This window comes from Ornithodoros turicata, chromosome 2 (assembly GCF_037126465.1).
Source record: "Ornithodoros turicata isolate Travis chromosome 2, ASM3712646v1, whole genome shotgun sequence".
Lineage (NCBI taxonomy): Eukaryota > Metazoa > Arthropoda > Arachnida > Ixodida > Argasidae > Ornithodoros > Ornithodoros turicata.
The window spans coordinates 136,665,760-136,692,935 of NC_088202.1; the positions used below are offsets into that span (position 1 = coordinate 136,665,760).

Here is a 27,176-nt window from a genome sequence, read left to right on the forward strand (position 1 = left end):
TTGTCCTTCCTCAGACTCAAGGAAATGTTGCCGCTCTCACCGTTCCACCATCTCACTTGCACCCTCCTGATTTGTTTATATAATTTGAGTAGAACTGAAGCGTGTCGCGAAGACCAATGTACCTTAGAAAATCCAATAATGAAAACAGTGCTTGTCGATGCTGCACAATATTGGGCCAGGGTTTGTACCTCAGTAATGTTGTCCACCCGGTCTCGTAGAACTTCCCTTGCATTACGATACAGACCACAGTCCGTGACCACATGCTCGATCTAATACGTCTTTCTCCTGACGTAGAGAAAGCACACAGATCTGATCACATGTCTCATCTGACAGCTATTTGGAAGGTTGTCAGTCGAGCTGAATGTCCGTTTTGTTGTTCGTGTTCTGCTTCGTGCTTTCTTTCCCGCTAGTACAGCATCCGCTCTGCCGTCACACACACACACACACGCAGATGTGTGAAGAATTCGTTGGACTCTCAATCCGACGGCGCCTGGCCCTCCGTGATGCGCGATATTAAGGCGCCCCTGGGCATGCAGGCGAACCCTTGAGCTACCAGGAACGAGACAGGCTGCACATCATCGTCTTTCGCAGCAGCAGCATCTTGCAGGCGTACCTTTCCCACGGCCGTTTACGGCCCGGCAGGGAGGCCGTAAATCTTTGCGCCATTGTGCTGCTGCTTCGACCGTCCTTGAGACGCCCCCGCTTATGCGTGGCGCGATAAATTGGCGCAGCGGGAGGAACCAACGCTTTTCGGCTGCGTCCCGTACAGCACCCGCGCTCAGCAATGAAGAGCTCGTTCGGGGCGCAATGTGTGAAATGGCGCTCCGTAAAATGCTGCCCAACAGCCAATGGCAGACTGTCATCGTTTGGTTCATGACAAAATACTCGATGGCCTAAAGGGCTCAGCGAGAATCGTTTTTTATGCGCTGTGTCTTAAAACAGGGCCTATCACGCGGTTTGCTAGGGTGCTTTCGGAGAAATTTAGTCAACTGATACTTGCCGTAAGAAAGCGATATGCCCGGTTTAGAATCTCAGTGGGTGCCACGATCGTACCTGCACAAGCGACAAACTATCTCTGCCGCGATACTCCAGAGATCTGAAGGCAAAATATTTATCGAGGGTTCACAAAACAGAGTTACATTACCTTATTTTCTACATGAATGTAGAGGTTGAAGAGGAAGGGAACAGGGGAAGGAAAAGATGAGACAGGAATAAACAGTATTTTTGGCACGTTCTCCAGGAGAACTGTAGTGGATTTCGCTGCTCCTTTACCGAACCTGTTGTACATTATAATGAAAAGAAATAATACTAAAGAAGAGCACGCACGTGAATTGTTGCAAACAAGTATTACAAATTACTATTGCCTGCGGACGGCTGTCACGAGGAAGAATACTGAATCCAAATATTGCTGTGCTGGATATGACGATCGAGAGCACCTGAGAGCTGATTGTAGACATGCACGCTTGAGTTCTCTCATAATTCTGCGAGAGAGTCGCTCGTTCTAGGAACAATGGTTTCATGAAGCCCTTGGTCTCATGTACGGAAATACAATGAAAAATCCCTGTGCGCTGAACGACCCATCTGTGGGGCTTGCTCCTCCTCCTCCTCCTCCTCCGGTGCGCTTAGCTTGCCCGCGCCACACCTGCATTGGTACGACAATGAACTGCAGTTAACCGACATTAATGAATGCTGCGTCACGTGGAGCAATCTGGCTAACCCCACATTGCTGCCTGTGACGTATGCATCTGTTGCATTTCTTTCGTCGCCATGTGGAGTTCTTCAGATGTGGGGTTGCTTGAGTATCATATGCTCCAGGCTGCTCTTTCTAGTATACTTTGAGCAATGAGCAGAGATGTACGAACACTGTAAATGGAAACAGACGACACACATCACGTGCCTCGACTTTCTTTTCAATTCCTTGTTAGGGCCGCGAAGCAACCGTGGCGATGAGCGGCGTACAGACGTGAACAGATGAAGAGAGGACAGCAGAAAGGAGTGGGGGAAGGGGTTAATATGCGTCCTAGGCCGATTTCAAGGGGAACTGTTCCGACTTTTGTCCGGAGAGTCTGCCGGAAAACCCAGGGAAAACCTCAGAGCGTGCCTTAACTGTTCCACAACGTTATCACCACCACTTGAAAGGCCTAAAAGGAAAAAACAAAGCACTTAATAGCTCTAACGCTAACTTGATCCTCTGGAAAAACTCACAACGGTCCGAAACATGCAAAACTTTATTGTGAACAAGACGATATCGTACAGCAGTCTACACTTACCTGAATAGTTAGTCGAAATGCGAAACGGAGATTTCGCTGCAGGGATTTCGCTGAGGGCGTTTCGGACCACAGACATCTTGGAGCAAGGGTCGTTCGGTGCACGGACGTTTCGGTGAGATGTAGTATCTTTCAGTCAGCACAGGTACACGCGGAACAGACATACGTTAGTGAGCCGGTTAACTGATACCCTACAGGAGTCCTTATCGACGATGATGGAGTGTCTCGGAGGGCCGGATGCGCTGGGGAGTTTCTCAACCCGTGGCTTCACTCCAGGACGTCGCCCACAGAACTGACTGGCCCGTGCCATGGGGCTCGGTAGTAGCACCCACAGATGAAAATGTCTAAAAGGAGGTTGCGAAGGGTTTGGTAAGCAAGCTCGTCCTACACTCTAAAAACAGAGAAGGAGGAGGAGGAAGTGGTGAAAGGGCTCGCAGTCGTCGGCCTCACAGAGGTGAGCACGGAACATCACGACTAACGCCCTTGCGGAATGTGCGTCCTGGGCCGACTTCTAAGGGAACTGTGCCGACATATGTCCGAAAGCGTCCGAGGAAAGCCCACGAATAACCCCAGACAGCACAGCCGGCACCTGGATTCCAAACGGGTACCTTCCAGTCTCGATGTGACCTCTAAAAACAGAGCTTCACCACATGTCACGCTTCTAGTCAACCACCATCCCGAGCAACGTCGTTCTTTCCATTGATTTGCTGAAAATGGGGTAGTACGCCATTTTTGTGGCGATTATGAACTGCGTAATGTCACAAAATTGTGTACGCCCACCGTTTTCACCAAGTCAGGGGAAAGAACGATATGTCACTCAGGATGATGGTTAGCTAGGAGCGTGCTATGTGGTGAGGTTCATGTGGTGAGGTTGTGGTCGTGACGTTGCCCACATACGTCAGGCCCACAACGGCAAGCCCTATCACCATCACCACCACCACCACCACCATCATGTGGTGAGGCCGACGACGGCGAGCTCTCTCAGAAGCATCACCACCATCATTTTTAATAGAGTGTGTCATCTAAATAAGCGTTTCAGCTAGCAAGCTATAAATCGGGGGCTGAAAATGTTCGGCGTAGTTTAACTGAAAAAATTTCCGTGTATCCGTATTTGATAATTTTAAACAGAGTACCTGTAAAACGAGGCAACTAATAATTAACGCAGTGTATAAATTATCAAGCTTCGTTCTTGAGTTGTGTTAAATATTTCCTGATGAGGACGACGGCGCCACCTCTTGCTTCACTCATTCTTCTCTAGCCCTTCCATTAAACATTGTCACCTCTGTTGCGCCGTTCTACTGTCTTCTACAAAGTGGTGTCGTGACCAGGATATACTGAACTTTCATTTGCACGTCCCTGAACGACTGTACCGACCTGACCGAGAAGACTGCAGCGGGCACTGACAGCAATCTGAACGAACAAAATGAGGGGATTCAACTGATCGATCAACGCAGATTTCTACGAGCGGAGGTGACGGCGTTAATGAAAGATCTAAGAACGGCGACGAACTGCAGAAGAACGTTATGACTTTCAAGACTTCAAAGAAAGGACGGATCGTTTACGAAACAACTTGAAAGTGTGTATACACCAATTTGACAGTCAGATAGAGCCAATTCTTAACAACGAAGAATTTGAAGACTAATATACAAAGCAGATCGAAATGCAAATGAGCATCTTGACGGCGCTTTTCTACGTCAACGACTACATAAAGAGATACAACGCTGAATTCATCACGACATCTGCTACCACTTCAGTGCCGAACATCAACGATTCAACAGGTGCAATTCATAAGATCGAGATATCATCTCAAACTAACATGTGTCACTCAACAACAGAGCGCTAAATATCAGGAGGCAGCGCACGACAGTATCGCATTCCCGAACGACGCACCTGTGGCTGAACGTTCTGGCATCGCTGCACTGCCCACGACAAGGACAGATATTGTGTCATGTGAAGTTTTGCAACCAACCGACTTTTCTCTCAACTTGCAAGCGATCCATTCCACACGATTCATGAAACAGTTGCTGAGCCATTATGACTTTCATACCCGATGCTCACACCTCAGCAGGAACCGAAAAAAGCACGTCTAAAATGACTGACGACTTGAACCCGACTCACGTACAGCCAGCATATACGACTAATCTGGGGGTCGTCGAACCGCTATTGAAAGAAGACGATACGCAAACAGAAGGACCGCATCACACTGACCGCTCTTCTAAACAGCCAATGAAAGGAACAGGAAAGCGTGGATCCGACTCGAACAAGAACACGAACTCAATCCATACGCCGCCGCAGTGCCACGCACCGAATCCTGCTGACATGAAAAGAGAGCGGCTTCCTACGCGTGAGACAGTGATCATTAACGTAACGACTTCTTGAGAAAGTACCTGTATATCACCGACCGCAGATGCAGGCTTGATGACAGCATGCCAATACCGCGTGCGGGACACCAGGTTTTGGCTCTGCGATGCTGCTAAAAGTACTGCCAATTGGCGAGGGTCACAGAGCAGGAGAGCCATCGGAATACGACAGATCGCTCGACCTGAAAAGCAGTCATGAGGGCACTGCACAAGAGAACATTGAAGCTGACAGGAGCTCCGCAGTCCTCTTCCAAAGAATACGACCTTGTATGTCAATGGAACGTCACCTGGTGCGCAAAGGACCACCCTGGCTTCAATCATTTCATGTTATCACACAAGTGGACAGCAACGGAACATAATCACCTATCCGAGCTCATTGTTGCATGACTATCACGATGATGGAATATACACCAGAATCCGATATCGCCTTTTCACTTTGTAGAAGAGAGTACAACGGAGGAACAGAGGTGACAAGGGCTAGAAAAAAAATGAGTGAAGCACGAGGTGGCGTTGTCGTCCTCATCAGGAAAGATTTAACAAGTTGCATGAGGTCTAACACAAATTCGATTATATAAGGTAAAAACTCGTGAAGTTTGGTGACTCATATAAAAACGATAGCGTCCCTCATGATCTCAGTTGTCTCGCGACGTAAACCCCCAATTATTATTATAAAAACCATAAGTACCCTTAGTGCAGGGGAAACGTAAAAGACAGGATGCCACACAGCGCTGGTACTGGTACGTCCTGTCTTGTATGTTTCCTGCACTGGGAGGTTCATAACTGCATCGCATTCCCGCACGTCAGATTGTGTTATGTGCAAGGTAGCAAGGGTTTTTTTGGAATATATCCGAAAAATACGAAAATATACACCCGTAAAATTTGAAGTAAATCCGATATATCCGAAAACCTCCGTTTTTTTGGGGTGTCCCAGTAACCGAGAGGTCAGCAAGAAAAGCCATATCCTGATGATTGGTTACAGGGGTCATTTTCCTTTGGCGTCGAGATTGCCCTGCATCGCGGGTTACCAGCCTTCGCGACAAGGAAGGGTGACTCCCTCTCCATCTCTACCTAGAGGTACCTTCCCATTGGTGCCACTGAACAGTGTACCGATATGGTGATTCTACTTGATATGAGGGAATTTTGAGGTCATTTCCGTTATTTCCCAGGTCTGCTTGGAAAACGTCTAACGATTACGGATTGGTCAGCCTGTCGCGCCTTGTGTTCCTACAGCACCCGGCATGACCTCTCGGCGGACGAGATGGCAGGAGGCATCAAGGAGGCCCTTCGTTCATCAGGCAAGGATGTTAAAGTTGTCCCTGGACTTCTCGGCGCAAACCCTAGAGTTGAGCAGCTGCGGGCATACCGTCGACGTGCGGAGCGCACAGCCCGTCGAACTGGGTTGCTCAAAGACATTCAAAAAGCCCGCCGCGTGAGCAAGGCAGTCACTAAGGAGTTGGCGACGGTTGACCATAAGCGCTGAAGGCAGTTCTGCGGATCGTTGTCACCTTTTGGCAACCCTGCGAGGATGTGTCGTGTGGCAAGAAGTTTAAGCGAACCTCTCACGAACCAGCATCCCTTAGATGCGCTTTCGTTATCCTCCTCCAAGTCCAAAGCTGAGGTGGCCCCCCAGGTGACTACTTTAGACGAACTGATTTAAGCTGCGTCTACAGTCAATAACCCGGACATCGATATGGATTTCGCTGGGCGAGCTCAGAAGTGCACTGCTGCAGTCTCGGGTTCGGTCCTCTCACGGTCCGGATAACGTCACCTTTAGGGATCTTTGTAACCTCAATTAGAAATGTGTGAAGTATCCACAGGATTTATTTAATAAGTCCCCCCTCCCTCTTGGAGGTCAGGGAAGGTACCTGACAGTTGGAAGCGAGCACGTGGTACTGGCCAGACGGGAGTGGTGTCTCGAACATCGCTGCGTTTTCTCTCAAGAATTGTCAGGGTTTCGTCGGCACAGAGCAGCAGTAGGTTCGGTTCGGGATTAAATCACTTCTGTGGAAGAGGCAAAGGTGCACAAGAAGACGGTACTGGCAGCCTTCCTCGGTGTTAAGCAACCGTACGACACTGTAAGCTACGCTTCTGTCCTCCGTGGTCTTGTTGATGCAGCACTACCATCCAGAGCACTCTCATGGCTGACTGATTTTCTCCATGGACGCGCACCGTTCGTCCGCACAAGCCAGGGTGATACAGACCTTGCCACGTTGACCCAAGGTGTGCCCCAAGGGAGTATTCTGAGCCCCATCTTGTTTAACATTGTTATGGCTGGTCTTCGGGGTTGCGTCGGCAGGAAATTGGCAATTTCCATCTATGCCGACGACATTTGTCTCTGGACCAGCGGCAAATCCCGTCCTGCCCTACAGCGACGCCTCCAACTCCCTCTAGACGCCATCCTGCAGTTCCTGTCACTGACGGGCATGGACATCTTGGCGGAAAAGACAGTAATACTCCCTTTTACGAGGCGAAACATGCTGCCCTTGTAGCTTTCGCTGCTGGCATACCGCTGAAGCACGTGTCTCACCATAGGTTCCCCCGTTTTACTGTTGATGCTGGGCTGTCTTGGCGGAAGCATATTACAAGCTTAGAGATCAAGACCCACCGTTTGATTGCGGTGATTCGTCACTTGACATGCATGAGATGGGGCAGTGACACGAGCTCTCTGTTGGCCGTCCACAGGGCTTTGGTGCGAGGGTCGCTCGCGTACAGTTTTCCGGTGCTTATTGGCCTCCCGACATCTTCAGATCATAGGTTGCAGTGCCTCCTGGCGCGAAGCCTTCGTGTGTGCCATAGCGTCCCCCGAGCAGTTACTGCTGAAGCGAAGGAGACCGCGCTGGACGTTCTTCGCTACGGTGGGACCTGCCGGCTTTTCCTCCACCTTTTATCCCATCATCGCGGCACCCGCTCGTATCGAAGATTTTGAGACGCAAGCCCTGCAAGGTCCGACCGGTGATTGCTCAGCTGGAGCCTAGCGTTCCGCGTTTTGTGGTGAAGACAGTGGCTCCCAGTGCCCCTCCATGGTCTGTGTCAAGCCCAGTCATCCGCCTATAACTGTTCCTGGACTGCATGGAGGGAAAAGGGATACAGCCTCGTTTGTCGCCAAGCAGCTTACCCTGGGCATGACGAATGACAGGTACACGACGTCAACGTCGGTTTTCACTGACGGGCCATCTACTCGGGATGGCTCGTCCTCGGCATTTCTCGTTCCATCTCAGTCAGTCTCCTGTGGTTACCATCTTTCGCACAGAGCATCATCTACGTGTGCCGAGCTCTATATGCCATACTCTTTGCTATGCAAAAAAACACCAGCCACCCAGGCTCAGTCCTGTGTAGTCTTTACAGACCCAAGACCCGCACTCCAGTGTGTGACCAACTTGGGGATACGCGGGTCCTTCAGTCCTGTCGTCGTTGACATCCTGCAAGTTTATACGAAGGCGGCCGTTGCAGGGCACACTGTCGCATTGCAGTGAAAATCCGGACATGTCGGCATCAGCAGTAATGAAGAAGCAGACAGAGCCGCCTTGAGTGCCCATCAGCACGCAGCTGTTTCCCCGATAATGATGTCTCTCGGCGACCGAAGACACCTCCTTTCGTCACTCACCGGCCACAAGATGAAGGCTCAATGACAACACGACATAACCCACTCCCTTCTTTCGGATGTAGACCCCACGCTTTCTCTCGAAATTCCTACGCGACTACCGCGCCCCTTTACTGCACTCTTCCACCGCATGAGGGTCAACGTTGCATTTACACCTGCCTTTAAACTCCGTCTCGGCTCCACCTCGTCTTCCCTCTGCCCTACTTGTGGAGTGCACGACGACCTCTGCACGTCATCCTGGCTTGTGGGCAATATCACCACGAGCGTGCCCTGATGGAAGTTTCTATGCAATGTATTGACAAACGGCCGTTCAACCTCGCGAAGATCGTCGGACCGTGGTCGAACGCTACCCACAAGATGCAAGACCATCGTCTTCTTGCGGAGTACTTGCACTCCACCGGTGTGTTGACGGATCTCTGCAAGTGCTCCCCCACCCCCACCCCCATGAGAGAACTGATGTTTTGAGGCTGGAACAACATAGAAAGGACAAATACATACAAAGCCTCAAGCTAACCTTTTCAGTGACTTCCATCTTTCATCTCCCCCCATCATCATCCCCTCATCCGTTCCCAATGTGCAAGAGGGCAGTGTACCGCCTCAGCGGCGGTGAATCGCCCATCCCATCATCATCCAATGCATGTGTGTGCGTGTCTAAGGCATTCATTTCCTTGTTTTTTTTTTTCTGCGGAAAACATGCTTCCCCCCCTCCTCAAAGTGAAGAGGAGGTCACAGATGACATACCAATATCTTCCTGAAAGGGTTTTTGCAACAGCAGACAGTAAAATGGAGCTCAGCAACCAAAGAAGCCCCAGCGATAGTAATATCATGATGACGCAGATCAGGCACACGAATGGGGGCGCAGCGCAGGCTATTGTCTTCGAGCTCGTCTGAAACGCGTTGCACCGCAATGTTCTAAGTGAACAGTCCTCGGTAAATACGCCTACTTTCACTTATGAGTGTGAGTTCTGACGCCACCATGTCGTGTGGAACAGGGTTCTGCGTTCCTGGCTGCACGTCCGGCGCTAACGCAGAAGTGCCATTCCATGACATGGTTACAGACTGTCCGCGGCCTGCAGACGCCAGCCGGTCGTCCAAGGGCTCCTCTGATTGGACGTGTCCTTGTGACGCTTTCTCCGATTTCCAGAGAGGGAAACTCGGCATCATCCGGTATCTGCTCTTCCCAAGAATTGCATTAAATTACACAGAACTGCACTAATTCGCGTCGGATTTTCGCTGAACGCGGTGATGAACGCGGAGTATATATAGCAGCGGTATAGGGACCGTGCAGTAAAGTTTCGTAGCGGAAAAGAAGGCGATAAGCGGTCGTGTAGCTTCTGTAAACGAACGCTCACGAACGTTCAGCGGCCGTGTTTTGTTCGCAAGAATCGTACACATTTCGTTTGCTTCCTTTATCTAGGGAGCGACCGGAGAGTTAAAATTCTCCGAATTTGATGCTGTCGCGACAGTTTTCGGCGCGCCACCTTGAGGAGCGCGCGTCGCTAAAGTTTCGGAATCAACCGGAACGGATGTGGCACTCCCTTTAATGCAAAACCAATGTTTCGGAGGGATCTTGAAAGACGGCTCACGGAGAGGGGGAGGGGACAAGGGCACAACTAGAGTTGAGGACGGTTCCTCGAGAAGCCCCTTGACGGAGGGATAGACTTCTACCGAAGAAACGTCACCGTGACGTTTCTTCCGTAGAGGTCTATCAAGGGGAAGTCAAGGGGATCGCGACTTAGTTCGCGCTTGCTTTGTGTAAACACCACGTGCACTCCGAGAGAAACTCGTGCCCTTAAGACATCTGAAGATGGAAAAGCCCCGTAGCCATCTTTAGAAAGGCCTAACCAAAAGATAGGGTTACCGGTAGGATGAAGCAGAATAAGGCCATGTAACTTATATGCAAGGAATTGCATAAAACCTTACAATATGAAAAACTATATTTAAACGTATGTTTGTAACTGTCCAACTGTGTAACTGGAACTGTGTAACTAACTGTGTAACTGGACAGCTGTCCAGTACTGGCATGGCGACGTTTGAGTTACAAACATATGCTATACGTGCAGCCAAAGAGCTCTCGCTATTTTTTCCTTTTATATTTAAACGTGGCTTTCTTGAGAATTTTTTTCTATAGTAGGTTCCAGTCTACCAAGTTGGCGACGCTGTTGTATCATCTGAAGTCATTTGTTTGTAAAGAGGGAGAGGTCTATTCCCGATGCGCATCCGCGAAAGCCATCGGCTCCTTGAGTGGAGGGGTGCTGCTTTCTTCCACTCGTATGAGTCGAGTCGAGTATCGTTCGAGAATACGGGCCTTGGAGTACCTCTGAGTGAATAGAGCCTCTGAGTACTTGCAGCAGCGAAAGACCAACGAGTAGAAGGCGTTGAAGCGAGAGCAATGCCACGTGCGCGCCGGGGTATCTCGCTCGGGTATATCTCGCACCCGTGGATAGCGCCCGGGCCTCTTCAGGGGCCCGCACGACTCAAGGCCCTTTGTAATCATATAAAGAAGAAATGATTGGGCTATGTTATCGAGATGTGAGGAGGGGTCCGTAATTTCTTCTTGCCGACCCTGCTCGCGGTAAGATTGTATTCGTAGACGTTGTTGCTCACGATATGCGTTGCAGAGAGATTATTTCTAGCTACTTTCTAGCTACTACTTTAGCTATTAGCTACGAGCTTCGGAAAAGGCCACCTTCGTCAGAGAAACGACCTCTCGTTTTAGTGTTCCTTTTCGGGGCAATTTCTTTCTTAATGTTTAGTTCCTCCCCATTTGCTGAAAAACGGTGGCATATATGCAGTCAGTTTGCGCCCTGGACCATCTTCACGGGAGGACTCGTTTAGTGTAAAAACTCAGCCCAGGAAAACTCACAGTCAGCGCAGTCAGTGGAGGCATTCCTCCCGGACTACCACCCCACTTTAAGAGCAGAACACCCTCCCTTATACCGCCTTCTCGCTGCTTACAATATGCTCATCCTAATTAGTTGTTTATGTAGCTGATTCTACACAGTATAAGTAGTATGTAGCCTGTTACCACAAACTATACAAACAGTAAACGTTGTTGATTCCCTAGATTAGTGTTTCACAACGCGTGTGTTAAGCAGAGAACGTTAATATGTTCGTCAATAACTACACAAACTTTCCTTGATTGCTCAACAGTGAATGCAACCCACACGGTACCGGGTTCGAACACGGTAGAGGACACTAGCAATATCCCAAGCAGCACAATGTACTGAAAGTTCAAATGTGACCGGGAGCCGTCTTATCACTGCGGTACTTCATTCCACAGTGATGCCCAAGAAGGAAACAACCTCGGTCTATATATACTGCCCACCCCAATGCATTCGCACTTTCAGTACATTGTACAGCTTGGGATAGTGACATGGCAGATAGACTTGCTTGATAGACTTGCTGCGCGTGCTGCGTGTCAACATCTCAGCGCACGACAAAGAATCTACGGGTGACCAGTTCAGCAAGACTATCTCGTCTGGGTTCAAGTGATGACCATATGCATGTCTTCCTAACAGCATGTCGACCGCCAAGTATTCCAGTCTTGTTACTCATGCAGCAGGCAAACTATCTCGTGGTTAGCAACTGCCTGTTTCTTAAGGCTAAGAACTGTGAACTGCCTCGTCCACTACTACGGTATGGTTAAGAAGATCAGGAATAACACTCATCGAGGGATGATAATCAATTGCTTGCAAAATTGGGAGGCTTTTGGTATCTTGAATGCTCGGAGGGATTGGTGTCTCCTGGAGATTGTTGGCAGTCACAGCAGCTAGCCCACACGGCATAGCAGAACGTTAGGGTCAGGCAATTGCTTTTTTTTACACGACCCCATGTACACACCATCTGTATATGACATGTACACAGGATGTCTTTTTATTTTTTACAGGTTCTTTTTACAAAAAGGTACGAGTGCAGCATCGTTTTTGAGTTATATGGTCGAGCTATATACGGCCAAGCGGACATCCTATCAAAGAGAGTATGTAACCACAAGATGACTAATTACCTAAAATTCATTCATTTTCTCTTCAATTAGGGAATTTCGGGCAAAAGCGAGATAACAGAATGGGAGACAATCCTCGTTGAAAGCCATTCTATCTTTCAAAAATCTTGAGATGAGTGCGTGCCGTGAAATATTCATTCCGGAATTTCGCTATGCCAATAAGCCTAAACCAAAGCCACGCGCTTCAGGAGCGCATGACCTTCACTGACGGAGGTGACGGTAGCGATGATGATGGTGAAAGGGCTTGCCGTGGTCGGCCTCACCGGTGGGCAACATCGCGACTGACGCCCTGGGGATGTGCGTCCTGGCCAGACTCCTAACGGAACTGTGCCGACATATGTCTGAAAGCGTCCGAGGAAAACTGAAGAAAATCCCCAAACAGCACAGCCGGCACCGGGATTCGAACCAGTGTACCTCCCAGTCTGGTTAGCCCAAATGGCCAGCGCGCTATAACCAGTGAGCCACGCGGGGAGGCTTATCTTGGTCGCAAAGGGGTTGATCTGGCCAGCATATCAGCACGTACTCCAATCATCTCCATCGCTCAAAAGCACGTGGCCCTCTGACGTGGGATGAGCGCTGTCCTCCCTGGGTTCCCGATTGGTGCGTTTTCGGTTACAACTCAGTCACAACTCAGTTACAACTCGGTTACAACTCAGTTGCATAAAGAAATCCGGCGGTGGATACTTCAACGTACGTGCGTGTTTCTGTTTTTTTTTTTTTATGGAATGACTTTCAACCAGGAATGTCTCCCATTTTGCTATCTCGCTTTGTCCCGAAGTCCGTTAATTAAAGAGTTAATTAATTGTAGGTAATTTTTCATCTTGCAGTTACGTATTCTCTTAGAGAGCATATCATCCTCGTTGTAGAACGCAACTGCAAAAACGAGATATACTCTCGTCGATTTACTCGTCGTCTATCATCTAACGACATCTGCTGTCGAAGCTTTTTTGTGGAAAACCAGTAAAAGATAAAGAAAAAAAACGTGTATGTTTTTCGTGGGCCTGTCACCTGAACATAATACATAAACAGGATGTACTTTTTTTTATCTCACACAGATTTTTTTTATTAAAACGCGCACTAACACCCTCTGTCATCCACTCCTTCCTGATGTCCTCTCTCCATCTGTCCACACCTGTACGCCGCTCATAGCCACAGTTGCTTCGCGGCGATATAACACAGAATCAAAATATAATACTAAAGTTAATAAATGAATTTTATCTAATTAGTCGTCCATTACACCAGCAGACGCACCAAACACCACCAGCAAATATTACCCACGCACCAAAGCCCGTCGAAAAGGAAACCAGACCGCACCACTTATTGCAAGTTTTTTCTATCTTCATTTACAACGATTCAAAATAAACTGTTTTTTTTTTAAAACTCGTCCGCGTTCATCTTGTTTGATTACAAACATGACCCAGCATTAAGGAACCGGTCTTCGACACACCACGGAAATGCTCAACGAGGAGTAAAAAAAAAAAGAAGTCAGTATCTGCTGAGCTCAGATCCCGTTTTGCGTATCTTCGGAGCGGTCATTTGCGATCAATTTTCGCGACATTTGGGTGAGATTTGTAAAAAACCCAGCGTCCCCTGGGGGCCACGGACGGATGTGACGCCACCGTATATCACATGCGACGGTACAATGAACGAGCGTTTTCTTTTTCTTCTTTTTCTTTTGTTTCTTTTTTTTTTCTTTGTAAGGACGGAGATAAAAAGATAGGATGTTATACTGCACTATGTACTGCACAGAAACGATTCCTTCCCTTTTAGACATTGCGATAGTTTTTTTTTTTTTTTAATTCCGTGTTAGCGCCGCGAAGCAACTGTGGCTATGAGCGGCGTATAGACGTGGACAGATGAAGAGAGGACAGCAGGAAGGAGTGGGGGACAGGGGGGTTAGTATGCGTCCTGGGCCGACTTCAAGGGGAACTGTGCCGACATTCGTCTGGAAAGTCTTCGGAAAAACATTGCGATAGTTTGCCGCGTTATTGGTGCTCAGCTTGTTGGGCACTTTGCCAATAAGGCTGCACCACCAGCTGCACGCTGGTGGTGGTGGTGGTGGTGGTATTGAGGCTTTGTATGTATTTGTCCCTTCTATGTTGTTCCAGCCTCAGAACATCAGTTCTTTCATGTTCACGGTTTACCGTTGTTGGCTTCACTTATGTGGGCAGCGTCACGACTGTAGCCAGGATGAGATATGATATATGATATGATATGCTATGATAACAGATGTTGGAATGATGACGGCCGGAAGTTAAGATATAAGCCGGTCACCGCCAGGATTGGTGAGAACTTCACCGCATAGCACGCTCTGAACCAACCTTCATCCTGAATGACATCGTTCACGCCCGATTTGTTGAAAACACCTACAGGGGTACACTTTTTTTGTGTGTGTGCCAATTTTACAGTACATAATTGGTTCGAAAAGCCGCACGGCTCCAGTTTTCAACAAATCAGGGGCGAGAAAGATGTGATTCGGGATGATGGTTGCCTAGGAACACGCTATGCGGTGAACTTCATTTCTAAGAGTTTGTCTGAGGATTGAACATTGGTTTGCCGAGACCCAACATTGCAAGAATATGTGTTTTTGTAGTGGTTTGTCCCTTAGCAGCTCATAGCTACAATACCAGCGATGTCACGGCCAAATAAAAAGGCAGCAAAGCCGATGCTGAGAGGTCCGCGGCTGTCAAGACCAGGAGTCATGTGGAGCATGCATTACCTCAGCGGAGGCAACCATTGTGACGTTCTCTTGGAAAAGAAGAATCTGGACAAGAGACTAGCGAGGATAGTACCAAAAAAAAAAAACATGTACGAGGGGCGTCCATGTCAAACCGGGACCTTCTGTCTCCTGAGTGTACAAATGGCTCACGCTACTTCTTTTTCATCAGTTTCACACGCGACAGGCCTCCACGTTCACCACGTAGTGGTCCAAAGTTTGTGCAAAACAGAAGGCACGTGCTAGACAAGATGGCCGACAACGAGGTGAACGCGCACATCGAACAGCGAATTGTCATGAAGTTTCTCGTGAATGAAGGCGTAAAGTCATCTAAAATTCACAGAAGACTTCAGGCTCAGTATGGCCACGATACACTTAGCCGCAGCAAAGCGTTTGAGTGGTGCAAACGGTTCCGAGACGGCCGTACATCAGTGCAGGACGATACCGGCCGGGCCGGCTCAGAGCCCAGTGTCAGAGTTCCTGAGAACATCCAACTTGTGGAGCGCCTGATCCTCAAGGACAGATGGATAACATGTCTCGAACTGGCTCGAAAGACGGACCTTTCTGTGGGAACGTTGAACACTAGCATTCGTGAACACATCCAGTTTCGGAAAGCCGGACCTCATCACCAAAAGAGCCCTCCTCCTACAGGACAATGCACGCCCGCATACCGCGCATCTCACGACACGCACCTTACAGGAACTTCGCTGGGAGTTGCTGCCACATCCCCCTTACAGTCCAGACCTCGCCCCCAGCGATTTCCATGTCTTCGGGCCACTGGAGGCGTTCCTTGGGGGCCGCCACTTCAGCTGCGACGACGATGTCAAGAATGCGGTCCGATCATGGCTGCTACGCGCCGGTAAGGATTTCTACGCTGCTGGCATCCAAGCCCTCGTGAAACGCTGGGACAAGTGCATTAGTGCAGCTGGAGATTACGTTGAAAAATAAAACTAAATTTCTCACCTGTAAGTTCATTTTACTTTTGCGAAAAATGAAAAGTCCCGGTTTGACTTGAACGCCCCTCGTTCATCACCTGATGAAATAAGGTTAAAATCAGGGCAGGTTGGTGATACATTTCTAAACACGATAAAGCCCCCAGTGCAGGAAAAAAACGAACACAAGACAAAAACGGGACGAAACTTCGTCTCGTTTTTGTCTTGTGTTCGTTTTTCCCCTGCACTGAGGGTTTTACCGTTGTGAAGTCGGTCCACGACACACGATCTCGGCGACATTTGTTGGCAGACAGCTCCGGCTCCGGAACGGCGTGCTGTTGGTGCGACGCCTTCTCAACTCCCGAGATTCCGACACCTGCTTTAACCATCTCGTCCAGACAGACACGTGACGTTTAGAAAATAAAACAAGAGTCAAGGAATGGTGCATTTCCTACATTCTTCACCTGCGTCCGCCTCCTGGAAAAATACATACGATCCACAGTAACTCACTGTTACCGTGCCTTGACGTAAAACGCTGCAAAACTTTTGACGTTGTTCATAGAGATCGTCTTGTAGACACTAAATTAAAGATGGTGGATCATTAATAAAGCAGCCCTTATCTATACAGCGACTCGGGGGTCTGTGTCCACAGCAGTTGGAGCGTACTCAGGTGTCTTGCGTACTGAGCGTACCCAAAATCCCTCTGGGACATCGACAAGTGCCGCTCAAGACATGGTGGTGGCATAAAAGACAAAGCTCCTACACATAGCAAGCGGGTGCGGTTTCTATTTATACGTTATTCAGGACGGCTAACGTGTAACTACAAGAAGCCATTACCCTTTGAAACGCTCATGCAGCATATTTGTACCAACGCGTCCAAATAGGGGGTTCGCTTAAACTACCAGCTTCATAAAGATGTCTATATAGCTGTGTGAATGCAGTGAAGCTTCCCATTACGGACACGTCTCCTAGACAGACACTCCCCTACAGCGGACAGCTGGATTTCCCCCCGGCAAGCTTCAATGCTCTTACCTCAATACATTTCGTGTACAGTTGCCTTCCTTCAGAGGACAAGAAATCTGGACAACAACAACAAAAACAAAACAGAAACACTGCGTGACCACACTGCATGGAGAGGTTTAGTCATTTCAAAATCGAAACGGACAGTTACATGTATCAAATGCGAAGCGAACAGTTATGTAACTGAATCGAATACGAAGCAAGCAGTCCCAATACCGAGCCAAACACACATGCACCAAATACACGGATATGCATCATATATTGATATGCGTGATATATGCACACAGATCTCCGTACGAAGCAGTTAACTCACTTTCAATCGCGTGGGTTCAAGCGTGAAGCTTCGCAACAGTTCGAATATATTCGGTTTGAAAGAAACAGCGCTTTGCTTCAAAACTCTAGTAGGTTTTTTGTATAGTTCCCTCCCTGTTCTCAATAACGCGTCCTGGAGTAGCCAGTCCCGAATAGCTCGAGACTAACATATCAATTTTTTCTTTTAAAAATCAATCAATCAATTTGGTAAAGAAGTATTCGCTTCTGTATTTGAAAAAAAAAAAAATCCGAATATTCACAGAAGCCAATATAGAGATATCGTCTGCATAATCTCTTTAGTGATGTTCATAATATTATCACCCTAACACTGAACAGATACGCAAAATATAGTCCTGCGTATAGTTAAAGCGCTTAAAGCAATGAAAAATTCGTTCAGAAATGCGATGACAGAATTGCACGAACGCATTTCCAAGGGTGACCATGACTAATATTCAAAGAGCGGAGCAAGTTCCATGCGACGCGAAAGCCAAAGTTGTTTGCCATCAATGAGTTAACCCGCAGGTGTAAAAGCTGGCATTTACATCCAAACCGACAGCTGCCGAGGGCGCGAGGGGCTTACCGAGATCGAAATGCCCCCCCTGCGGTACAGCTAGGCACCGCATGCCACCGCTGCACATCGCTTTCAGAACCGGTCCACAACACTTGGATCGGGTTCCAACGAGCAAGTTACTCTAAAGGTAACCGCGTCTGCCGCCGCCACTGTTTCTGATCGCACGAGATGTGATTGATTAGGACTGAACGTCAGCTCGGAGAATCAATCAATGGATGGGTTCTCGACGTGTTTTTTTTTTCTTTCTCTCTCTCAATGGTGTGCCAAGGAACGATTCATCTAGCCTTGTTGTTTTGACCCACTACAATATGTGTCGGTGAAGAATGGGTGTGATTCAGGAGTTGCCAGTCGTTTCGTAAAGCCGTCATTACCGACTTGGCTGTGTGCTCATGCCACGCAAGATGGCAGGTATGCCGTTGCGAAGAGACGGTCTTAAGACACGGAGGAATAAAACAAAAAACAGAGGTTGCAGCTTCCGCCTGTATTTTTTTATTTTTTTATCGTAGGGCACGTAGAAATATTATTTTTATTCGGTGAGAGTGGGGGATGTGTAGCGGGACATGTAAAAAAAAAAATTATTTTCGGTCACGGAAAACTTGCTTGGCCAGTCACCTCACAAAGCTTCTTTTCACCAACCATCTTTTCAGAACGTCGTTTTTGTGCAAATTCGAGCAAGAAATTAGGTGTCTAAATGTTTTTTCAAAGGAAAAATAATTCAGATAAGTAAAACGCAACAACGGCCATGTCTTCGTGGCACTTCTTTTGGTACTCCTACTTCTGCTGGCATACCTCTAGTAAACACCACTGTGGTACTTTCGTTTTCTCTCTCTCTCTCTCTCTCTCATATTTTTCCAGAGTTGTGTTCATGAAGTACACCCTATAAATCATAACACATGGTCTGTCTTCAAATCATAACGCAGCAAGGCAGATTGAGAGAGGGGTGGGAAGCAGGGGGAAGCCCCTACGCTGGTAGTCGTCCCTGGCAGACGTGAAGGAAAACTGTGTTGACATCGGCCAGGAAAATACGCGTGGAAACCAAGGGCAAACCTGAGAGAACCTAGTTAGTGGTGGTATCCGATTCCCCAGTCATTACCCCGAAGTCGCAATTCCCGGCACGACTGAAAATTCTGCACTCCTATAAGCTTTCAGTTAATTCCCAATTATTACTGATACGAGGGAACCTTTTTATTTATAAACAAACCTGTCGCGGTCAGCAAGCGAATGCATCTGCTGTCACTGAAAATGCTTATGCGGCTATTGTAGATGCAACTATCCTTCGCCGAAAAAAAAAAACGCTGGGGGGAGAGAGACAGAGAAGGCCACGTGAACTAATACAGGTTCTCGAAGTTGTCACGTCTACGTAAGCATATATAATTGGAAGTAGTTCACAGTTCAGGTGAGTCCGCAAACAATTGTGTGGCTACACATGCCACAAGGGACAACCCTGTCTCCTCTTTTATAATGTCGAAAGTTGTTCCAATCTGTGTCCCAAAGAGAAGCATTGCTCGCTGTCTTCTTTATGCCTTCTGAATGAATTGCACAACAGTCGTGGGAAATTCATACATCGTGGACAATTCGAAGAGATAGCCGTGCGTTATCTCGTCAAAGGCTTGTTTCGGGTCCCGGAAGGACACGGCTTAGTCCATGCTTTGGAGAACATGAGCAGATCGCGTACTTCTGACATGTGCCCATGCTTCTCTCCTGCTCCCCATTCCACTTCGGATTGGCGTGTTACACTAGGCATAACCCTTCTCAATCCCCTTATTAGCAGCCCTATAATAATCCTGTAGACAATGTTTACAAAGTGAGATTGGACCCCAGGACGACGGTTCATCTCTAAGCAGCAATCCTTTTAGGAATGTGCACCACGTAGCTTCCAGTCAAATATTCCCCCAATCACGCGTGTCCATCGTTTCCCGAAACATTTTCAGGAAAAAAAGTTTGTCGTTTCGGCGAAAATCGCTTGTAAGAAAAGGATTCGGCAGCCCATCTTGCCCAGGAGCTGACCGGAAACGCAGGTCCTTCACCACTGCCTCCATTTCCTCAACTGCTATGGGGCCTTCGAGTGGAGCCTTTCAGCCGTGGAGCCTTTCAGACAGACGTGCGGTAGCACGTTTGTGCTCGCTGTACAAGTTATTTTTAGTTTGTCCATCACAGCCTGAATTCCTAACTTCTGTAGTACACATCTCATGACGACTAGACCACTGCATCAAACTAAATCGCCCACTCTGTCGAACATTAATACACATTCATTAGAACATTTGCTGCAGACAGACGTGGGCAGCCGAAACAAGAGAGACGTGGCCTTCTTCCCAAGGATACGGTGGACCGGACCTGACGCACGAGCGCGACTGTCATTATGTAAAAGTGACATCAGTTTCCGGTCGGTTTGTTTAAAAGCGCTCGGTTCCAGCAGCTAGTTGTCTACACATCGAACAAGTAATAAACCTTGTATCATCAACTGTTGTTGTTGGATCCCGGATCCTAACACTCCCTCTGTATTGGCATCGGAGCGGAAGACCAGCCACACAGACTGGCTCCCTTTAACGTTTCACACGGACTAAACTAAGGCTAAGGCTACGTAGATGCCAACTCTAGATTAATATGTGTGCTGGACGTCACCATGCAACGAACGAATACTCGCGGAAAGCTGCGAACGTGACAACGGCACACTCTACTTGGCCACCTAAAGGTGAAGCACATACGTATACCTCTATCATCTTCAAAGAGGACCGAAGATGTCTGCCACCGTCTTGCAAAGTGCACAGCTCCCAGCACAGCTCTCTCTCTACGAAGAGCGCGACGAACCCCTGCTCGAACAAGATTTAGCACTTCTGCTACACTACGGATGCGGCCACCCTGTGCTGCAATGCAGCGAGAAATCACACCTGGTAGTTTGTATTGTTGACTGATTAGATGAGTCACAAAATTAGTGAGCCCATCTTCCTTATCTTTTACCTGGTAGTTAATCTGAACTGCCACTACCTCTCTGTATTGGCATCAGAGCGGAAGACCAGCCACTACCACACTGTATTGGCATCAGAGCGGAAGACCAGCCACACAGACTGGCTCCCTCTAACGTTTGACACGGACTAAACTAAGGCTACGTAGATGCCAACTCTAGAGCAATATGATCTCTAGATTAATATGTGTGCTGGACGTCACCATGCAACGAACGAAGACTCGCGGAAAGCTGCGAACGTGACAACGGCACACTGTACTTGGCCACCTAAAAGTGAAGCACATACGTACCTCTATCATCTTCAAAGAGGACCGAATATGTCTGCCACCGTCTTGCAAAGTGCACAGCTCCCAGCACAGCTCTCTCTCTACGAAGAGCGCGACGAACCCCTGCTCGAACAAGATTTAGCACTTCTGCTACACTACGGATGCGGCCGCCCTGTGCTGCAATGCAGCGAGAAATCCACACCTGGTAGTTAATCTCAACTGCCAGAAGGAGGAACTGTTTCCTATCGCGATGCGGGACGGGAGGCTGAAAGAGCGTTTGAATGACAGCCCACCGAATGCGTGACACACCGAACAGGACTTCAACTTTGTGCCATAGAGTATCAGGCACAAGGCACTGATGAAACGCGTGTTCCGCAGTTTCGTGACAAGCACAGAATGGACAGAAAGGAGTGGTGACTCCGTACCGAGCCAGACGGTCCCGAAGCGGTAAAACGCCGTGTGCCAAGCGCCATTGCAGGCTAGCCCGACGTGCGTCGAACCAGCCCGCGGTGACAAGACGCCAAGCAACCTGCCGGGGCACACCAAGGCCCACAGCCGGCGGAGGCATGGCAAGAAGCTCCAAGAGAGATTTGTACAGTCGCTTCACAGTCCAGGTAGAAATGCGTTCACCTGGGTAGGACTCGCGCAGGCGCCGCATGGAGGAGGCATACTCCCTGAGGTGGGGTGCGACAAACTCAGACCGAGGCCTACTCAGCGAAAAAGCCGAAAAAAACCTGACATCAGGGCCCAGGAGGAACTGTAACAGATCATGGGCAGGGTGGCACGGCTCCATGAGCGCATCAAAAATACCTTTAAGACCAAGGGCGAGACACTTGGTCTTCATATGTGGAACCCATAGGCCACCTAACTCCCGCTGCAAGCACATGCGGGCGCGTGACACCCATTCCACGCTGCCACCCCAGATGAAACGAAAAGCTATGCGAGTAGCAGCTACCAAGATCTGACGCGGGGGAATAACGACACTGCCATGGTACCAGTACTTACTGAAAAACCATGAGGCGGCAAGACGGGCTCGACACGTGATAGGGAGCACCAAACCTCTGAGATCAGCAAGAACGGGGACACTGCGCTGGTGCACCCTCAGCCATGAGGACGGCGACAGCCCGCAACTATTAAAGTTATATCCTAGTATGCGAACATCCTCTTTAACAGGAATGCCAAAGGGCGTAGGGCACGAAGGGGTAGCATTAAGGAAGAGCAAAACACTCTTCGCCCGATTAATGCGCGCATTTGATACGTTGCCATAGGCATCTAGAACACCTAGGACAGCGGCAACAGAAGCTTCACCTCTAAGTATTAGAGATAGGTCATCCGCGTACGCAAAAAGCGGAAGAGCTGTAGAGCCAGGTAGTTTGAGCATACGTGAAGGGAGGAAAGTTGCAAGAGACTCCAAAAGTGGGCTAAAGACCATGGCGTAGAGAGCAGGAGACAAAGGGCAACCTTGCCGCACACCGGACTTTATTGGAAAACGGTCAGACAGAGCCCCATTTAGCCCAATCGTAGCTGAAGCTCCGGCGTACAGAGTTCTGACCCAGTCAATAACCGTAACAGGGAAACCAAAAGCGTGCAGGACCTGGTACATGTACCCGTGGTGCACCCGTGGTGCACCCGTGCACCCTGTCGAAAGCCTTCTCTTGGTCAAAAGAGGCCAAAACTGCAGGTTGGATGCGACTATGAGCCCAATAAAGGGCATCACGCAACGCAGAAGCGTGGAGCTGGAGGGACCGTCCGGGGACAGCGCAGGCCTGCCAAGGAGGAATAACAAGGCCCAAAACAGGAGAAATTCGTTGCAATAGCGCGTTAGAAATAATCTTATAGTCCGTATTCAATAGAGACACGGGCCTATAAGCGTTCCGATCGAGCCTGCGAGACTCGTCTTTGCAGAGCAAGATAATAACGCTCTCGCGCATGGAAGGACACAAGAGACCGCCCGCCAAGCAGCTATTGAAAAGGATAGTCAAAGGACGGGACAAAGTCGACCAGAAGCATTTATAAAATGACGTGTAATAAACGTTTATTTGATACTACAACACGAAAACATCTTCATCGGTGACTTGACTAGATGATGTCGTCATGGTATAGATTCACTGGTGTGCTGTCCCCTGCACGCGTTCCGTCTGCCTGTTTGGGTGCAAACACGGCATAAGGCCGATCACTTGGCTGGTAGTGTTTGGGGGTGATTAGAGTCACTAGGAGTCACTCTAGGGGTGATACGGTCGGCCTGCTTATGAGTGACGGCTCGGTGCATCTGGGTGAGTGAGAAAATGGAAAGTGAAAGAGGGAGGGGAAAGATGGCGTCGGTACAGGAGAGGGAGGGGTGTGCAGTCTCTCTTGCTCTTGGATTGGAGTGAGTGGCCCCACAAAAGTACCCTCCACAAAAAAAAAAAAAACGTCCGAGCATCTTTCAGTAGCCTTCATTAAGATGATCCCTGTACCACAGTGACCGCCAAAATGATTGGCGAGGTTACCGCATGGTGGCGTGGTGCGCCGCTATAGCTCAGTGGCAGAGCACTGGTCTTGTCAACCAGGGGTCGTGAGTTCAATCCTCACTGGTGGCAAGGACGAGTGATTTCGCTTGACGTACAAGGAAAGATAGATCTCATTAGACTAAGACGGAGAAAAAGAATACACCTGTAAGAATGGGTAAGAGAGATCTTAACTGAATTGAATTACGTTGAGAGAAAAGAACGATTGAGACACAACGCGTCACCCGAATTGTGCTACTCTCAGACTGAACCACACTCCCGTCTCCCAAAAAGGGAAAGCTACAACGGTATCCTAACACAGCATCTTCCCCCTGACGCATATACGACTCCCAAAGCTGTCGCATGTCCAACGAATCACCATGGCCAAGTGTAAAATATGGAAGGCTGAACAAGGAACTCGGTAATACCTTGCACACGAATCTAATACAGTGTCTCTATAGCACAGCTCAGTATAAATGTTACAAGTGCCGAAAACTCTGCGACTCCGTCTTCTTGGGTTCCCAAACGCCCAGCACCATCACGATGTCAAAATTTCTGTTCTGCAAACGGTCAAGGACAGATATCAATTTAGCTCTTTGTGGCGCGTATCCTATGTAATGCATGAGGACGTGTTTCGTTTTCTCCACTGTTGGTTTCAGTAAACGATTTGCAGAGTCAGCCATCCCAAAGTTACAATGAAGTTGCCGGCCATTTACGGGACGTTTAGGCGTAACAAGTACAGGGAGGTCTGAATGGGTGGCGGCACGCCGGAGGGAAGGAAGGTTAATCTCTACAGACACCATCTGTTCATATCTAAACCCATGGCACAGAAACATTCACTGATAGCTTCCCGAAAATATTCCGAGAATAGGAAACATTTCTTACTCCAAGGCAGCGTCAGCCGATACGGGAATCCGAGCAGTGCCAAAAGCTATCCTCCGTGGAAATTGGAGGCATATTTCACCATAGAATTTAACAACAGCAAGCTACGTGAAGGTGTGGTTAACTATTGCTTTATTTCCTCTTCGCTCGCGGCGCCCCAAAAGATGACGTCGTCGTACGCGGGGTAAATGCTATGCTTCGTTTCACACGAAGTAACGGGAGGTGATGCAAAGAGATGATAGAAAAATTGTTTCGGTATTGTCGGTACCTATTGTAAAGCCTTAAAACGTGCTTCAGACCGAACCAAAGTTTATTCGAGTGTCCTGAACATATCTTGTCGGGGATATCGAAAACTATAGTCGCTTACACCGTTGGTTTTAGAGGAACTCAATACCCTGATGACAAGGACATGGACATGGCTCCCCTTTACATTCGTGAAAGTACCATACTGCCTAAAGCGCTACCCATTTATACATGCCTTGTAGTGTTTCTAATCTATCAGGATACATATAGTAATATCCGCCCTTTCCCTTTGAGGCCGACCCAAAGAAAGGCCTTTCGTTCGTGTTTCATTATATGCCCATGGGATGCCAGAGTATCTTTATTACACATAAGGCTAGGAAAAGAAAAGTAAACTTCAATGCGATAATTGAATTACACTTACCATTACGTGGTTTCAAATGTATTGAGATTGCAATATAAATAACTACAGATCGCAGCTTCAATCAGAAAGCTAACTAAATTTGCCAATTAAAAGAATCGTGAAAAAACAAGTGAGCTGGTGGCAATGAATCGTGACGAATAAATCCCGAGACTAAGGAAAGGTAGAAAGAACGCAATAAAACTAGACTGTCGCAAATACAGCTGATAAATTCAACATTGATACGACAAATTTATACACAACAAGAGTAACAAGGGGTGATCAAGAAGGGAAAGAACAGCTTTCCTAACGCAGACCGTAGATATGATGTGATGTGATAGAAGGGGGGAAATGGGGATTTAAGTCACGGCGAAGTAGACTGGCTACCCCAGTCCACTTAGCCCCAGTTAGTTGAAATACATATAAAAAAGGGACAAAACCCAGTAGTTGGGGGGCGGGAGACAAACATCCCGAACGAGTGGGAACACTTGTCACAAACGAGGGACAAGAAAGTGTCACAAAATGTCAATCAGATGCGTTCCTTCGAGGAGACGTAAGAGTACAGAGGGCCATCCAAAAAAAATCTCAGATTAAGACATCTGATGAAAGTGTTTGTGTCATTATACCGAATAGCGCGAAAGGTTTTGATGTGTGCAACTTGTTTCCCAGAAAAAACTCACATAAACATAGCTCCGCGCGTTCACCCTTAACTCGCCACTCCAGCTATAACGAGGATGAGGAGGTCTGATGCCACGTCACCGATGACGGTATAAGGAGACCTCGTTCTGGTTCGCCGGTCAGTGGGGTTAGCGCCATGTCCCTTTGGCGCCGTAAACCAGTTTTGCCAGTTCTCCCGGAGAATTGAAGACAGAAGGAGCGGCCGAAGCATTACCGAGCAGGGAGAAACGCTTTATCAGAACCCCGAACAGCCGAGTAGCAGACGACAACGGAGTAGCAGACAACATTTCTCTAGGCCAATCAGCGAGCGTTCTCCTTATAGCGTCAGCGCGAGGTTCCAGGCAGATCACAGGCTGGTACTGCTCTTCACCACCGTTGCGCACGGTCGCTTTTTGCGGCGTATTTTAAATTCAATTTCCGCGATAATTATGACTCTGTGGTGTAAATTACTTCGCCTGGTGTATCTTGCTGTCCTACTGAACAGTTTTATAGGAAGAAAACTGGGTGTTAAAAACGACTTCTGTGCTACTTTAATGGCTGAGAACCAATGAGCTTCACAGGGTCAAATGACCGGGCGCCCAGGCGAGCTAGACTTGCTTCTAGTGTCCTGCAACTGTCGGCATACTTGGAGCACTTGAGGAGGATGTGCTCTGTGTCCTCGACAACATCGCACTTTGGCAGTTTGGAGACGCCGTTTGGAGATGGTGACTTGGCCAGTTTGTAAGCAACCGAATGCTGCACGGGACAGTCAGTCGAAGCCTATGTAGGAGATACGCTGCTTGTCGGGGAAAGCGTGGAGATCACAGAAGGTCTATATATATATAGTCCATAGGCACAGCAATCGAGACAGTTGCTCTCGATTGTTTCATATGGAAACTATATTCTTTCTACGTTCCCTAGACTCAGGAACGTCATGAATGCCAACTCAATTTCGATTATGTATTTGCACATAATTCATGAACACCGTAAAACGGTACAGGTAAAATATAACAGACTCAGCTTACGTGTAAATGCTGCCTACCAGTTGTTTAATTATCTCACAGGTAAAAAAATGCTTCGCATGAAAATAAAAGCACGAAGGAAAGAGAAATAAACTGCTTCAGGCGCCAGAAAGCAAGCTGTAATCATGCTGCCACACAGGTCATTTTATTTATCTGTTCCTTCTGGGCCTACTTACATGGCCTAGTAATCAAACACGAAGGGGGAGAAAATATTTGACAGCTCGTCCCTTCGACATGGTGAGACGTCTCCCGAAGCAACAATTATGATCGCATTACTACTAATTATCGTTAGAGTAGTGTGATAGTGTCCCACTCAAAAATCATCGATACGCCTGGAAGTATAACAACAAAACGTAACCGTGTTCACTCACTAGATACAAGAAATTGTCATTCAATTACGAAACGAGCTTCAAAGTCTCAGCTGTATAATGTAGAACAAAATACTGTAGACCAATACCCGGAGCTTATTAATTATTATT

General features: G+C 48.2%; 1 long non-coding RNA gene and 1 other non-coding gene across 5 annotated transcripts in view; one reads left to right on the plus strand and one right to left on the minus strand.

The window, feature by feature from the left end:
• The window catches only part of LOC135386192 (uncharacterized), a 449,529-nt gene that overhangs the window by 255,024 nt on the left and 167,329 nt on the right, over positions 1 to 27,176 (minus strand). The window lies entirely within an intron of this gene.
• On the plus strand, positions 23,518 to 23,589 carry Trnat-ugu (transfer RNA threonine (anticodon UGU)). Its single transcript has one exon. It is a non-coding gene; the product is annotated as a tRNA-Thr (tRNA).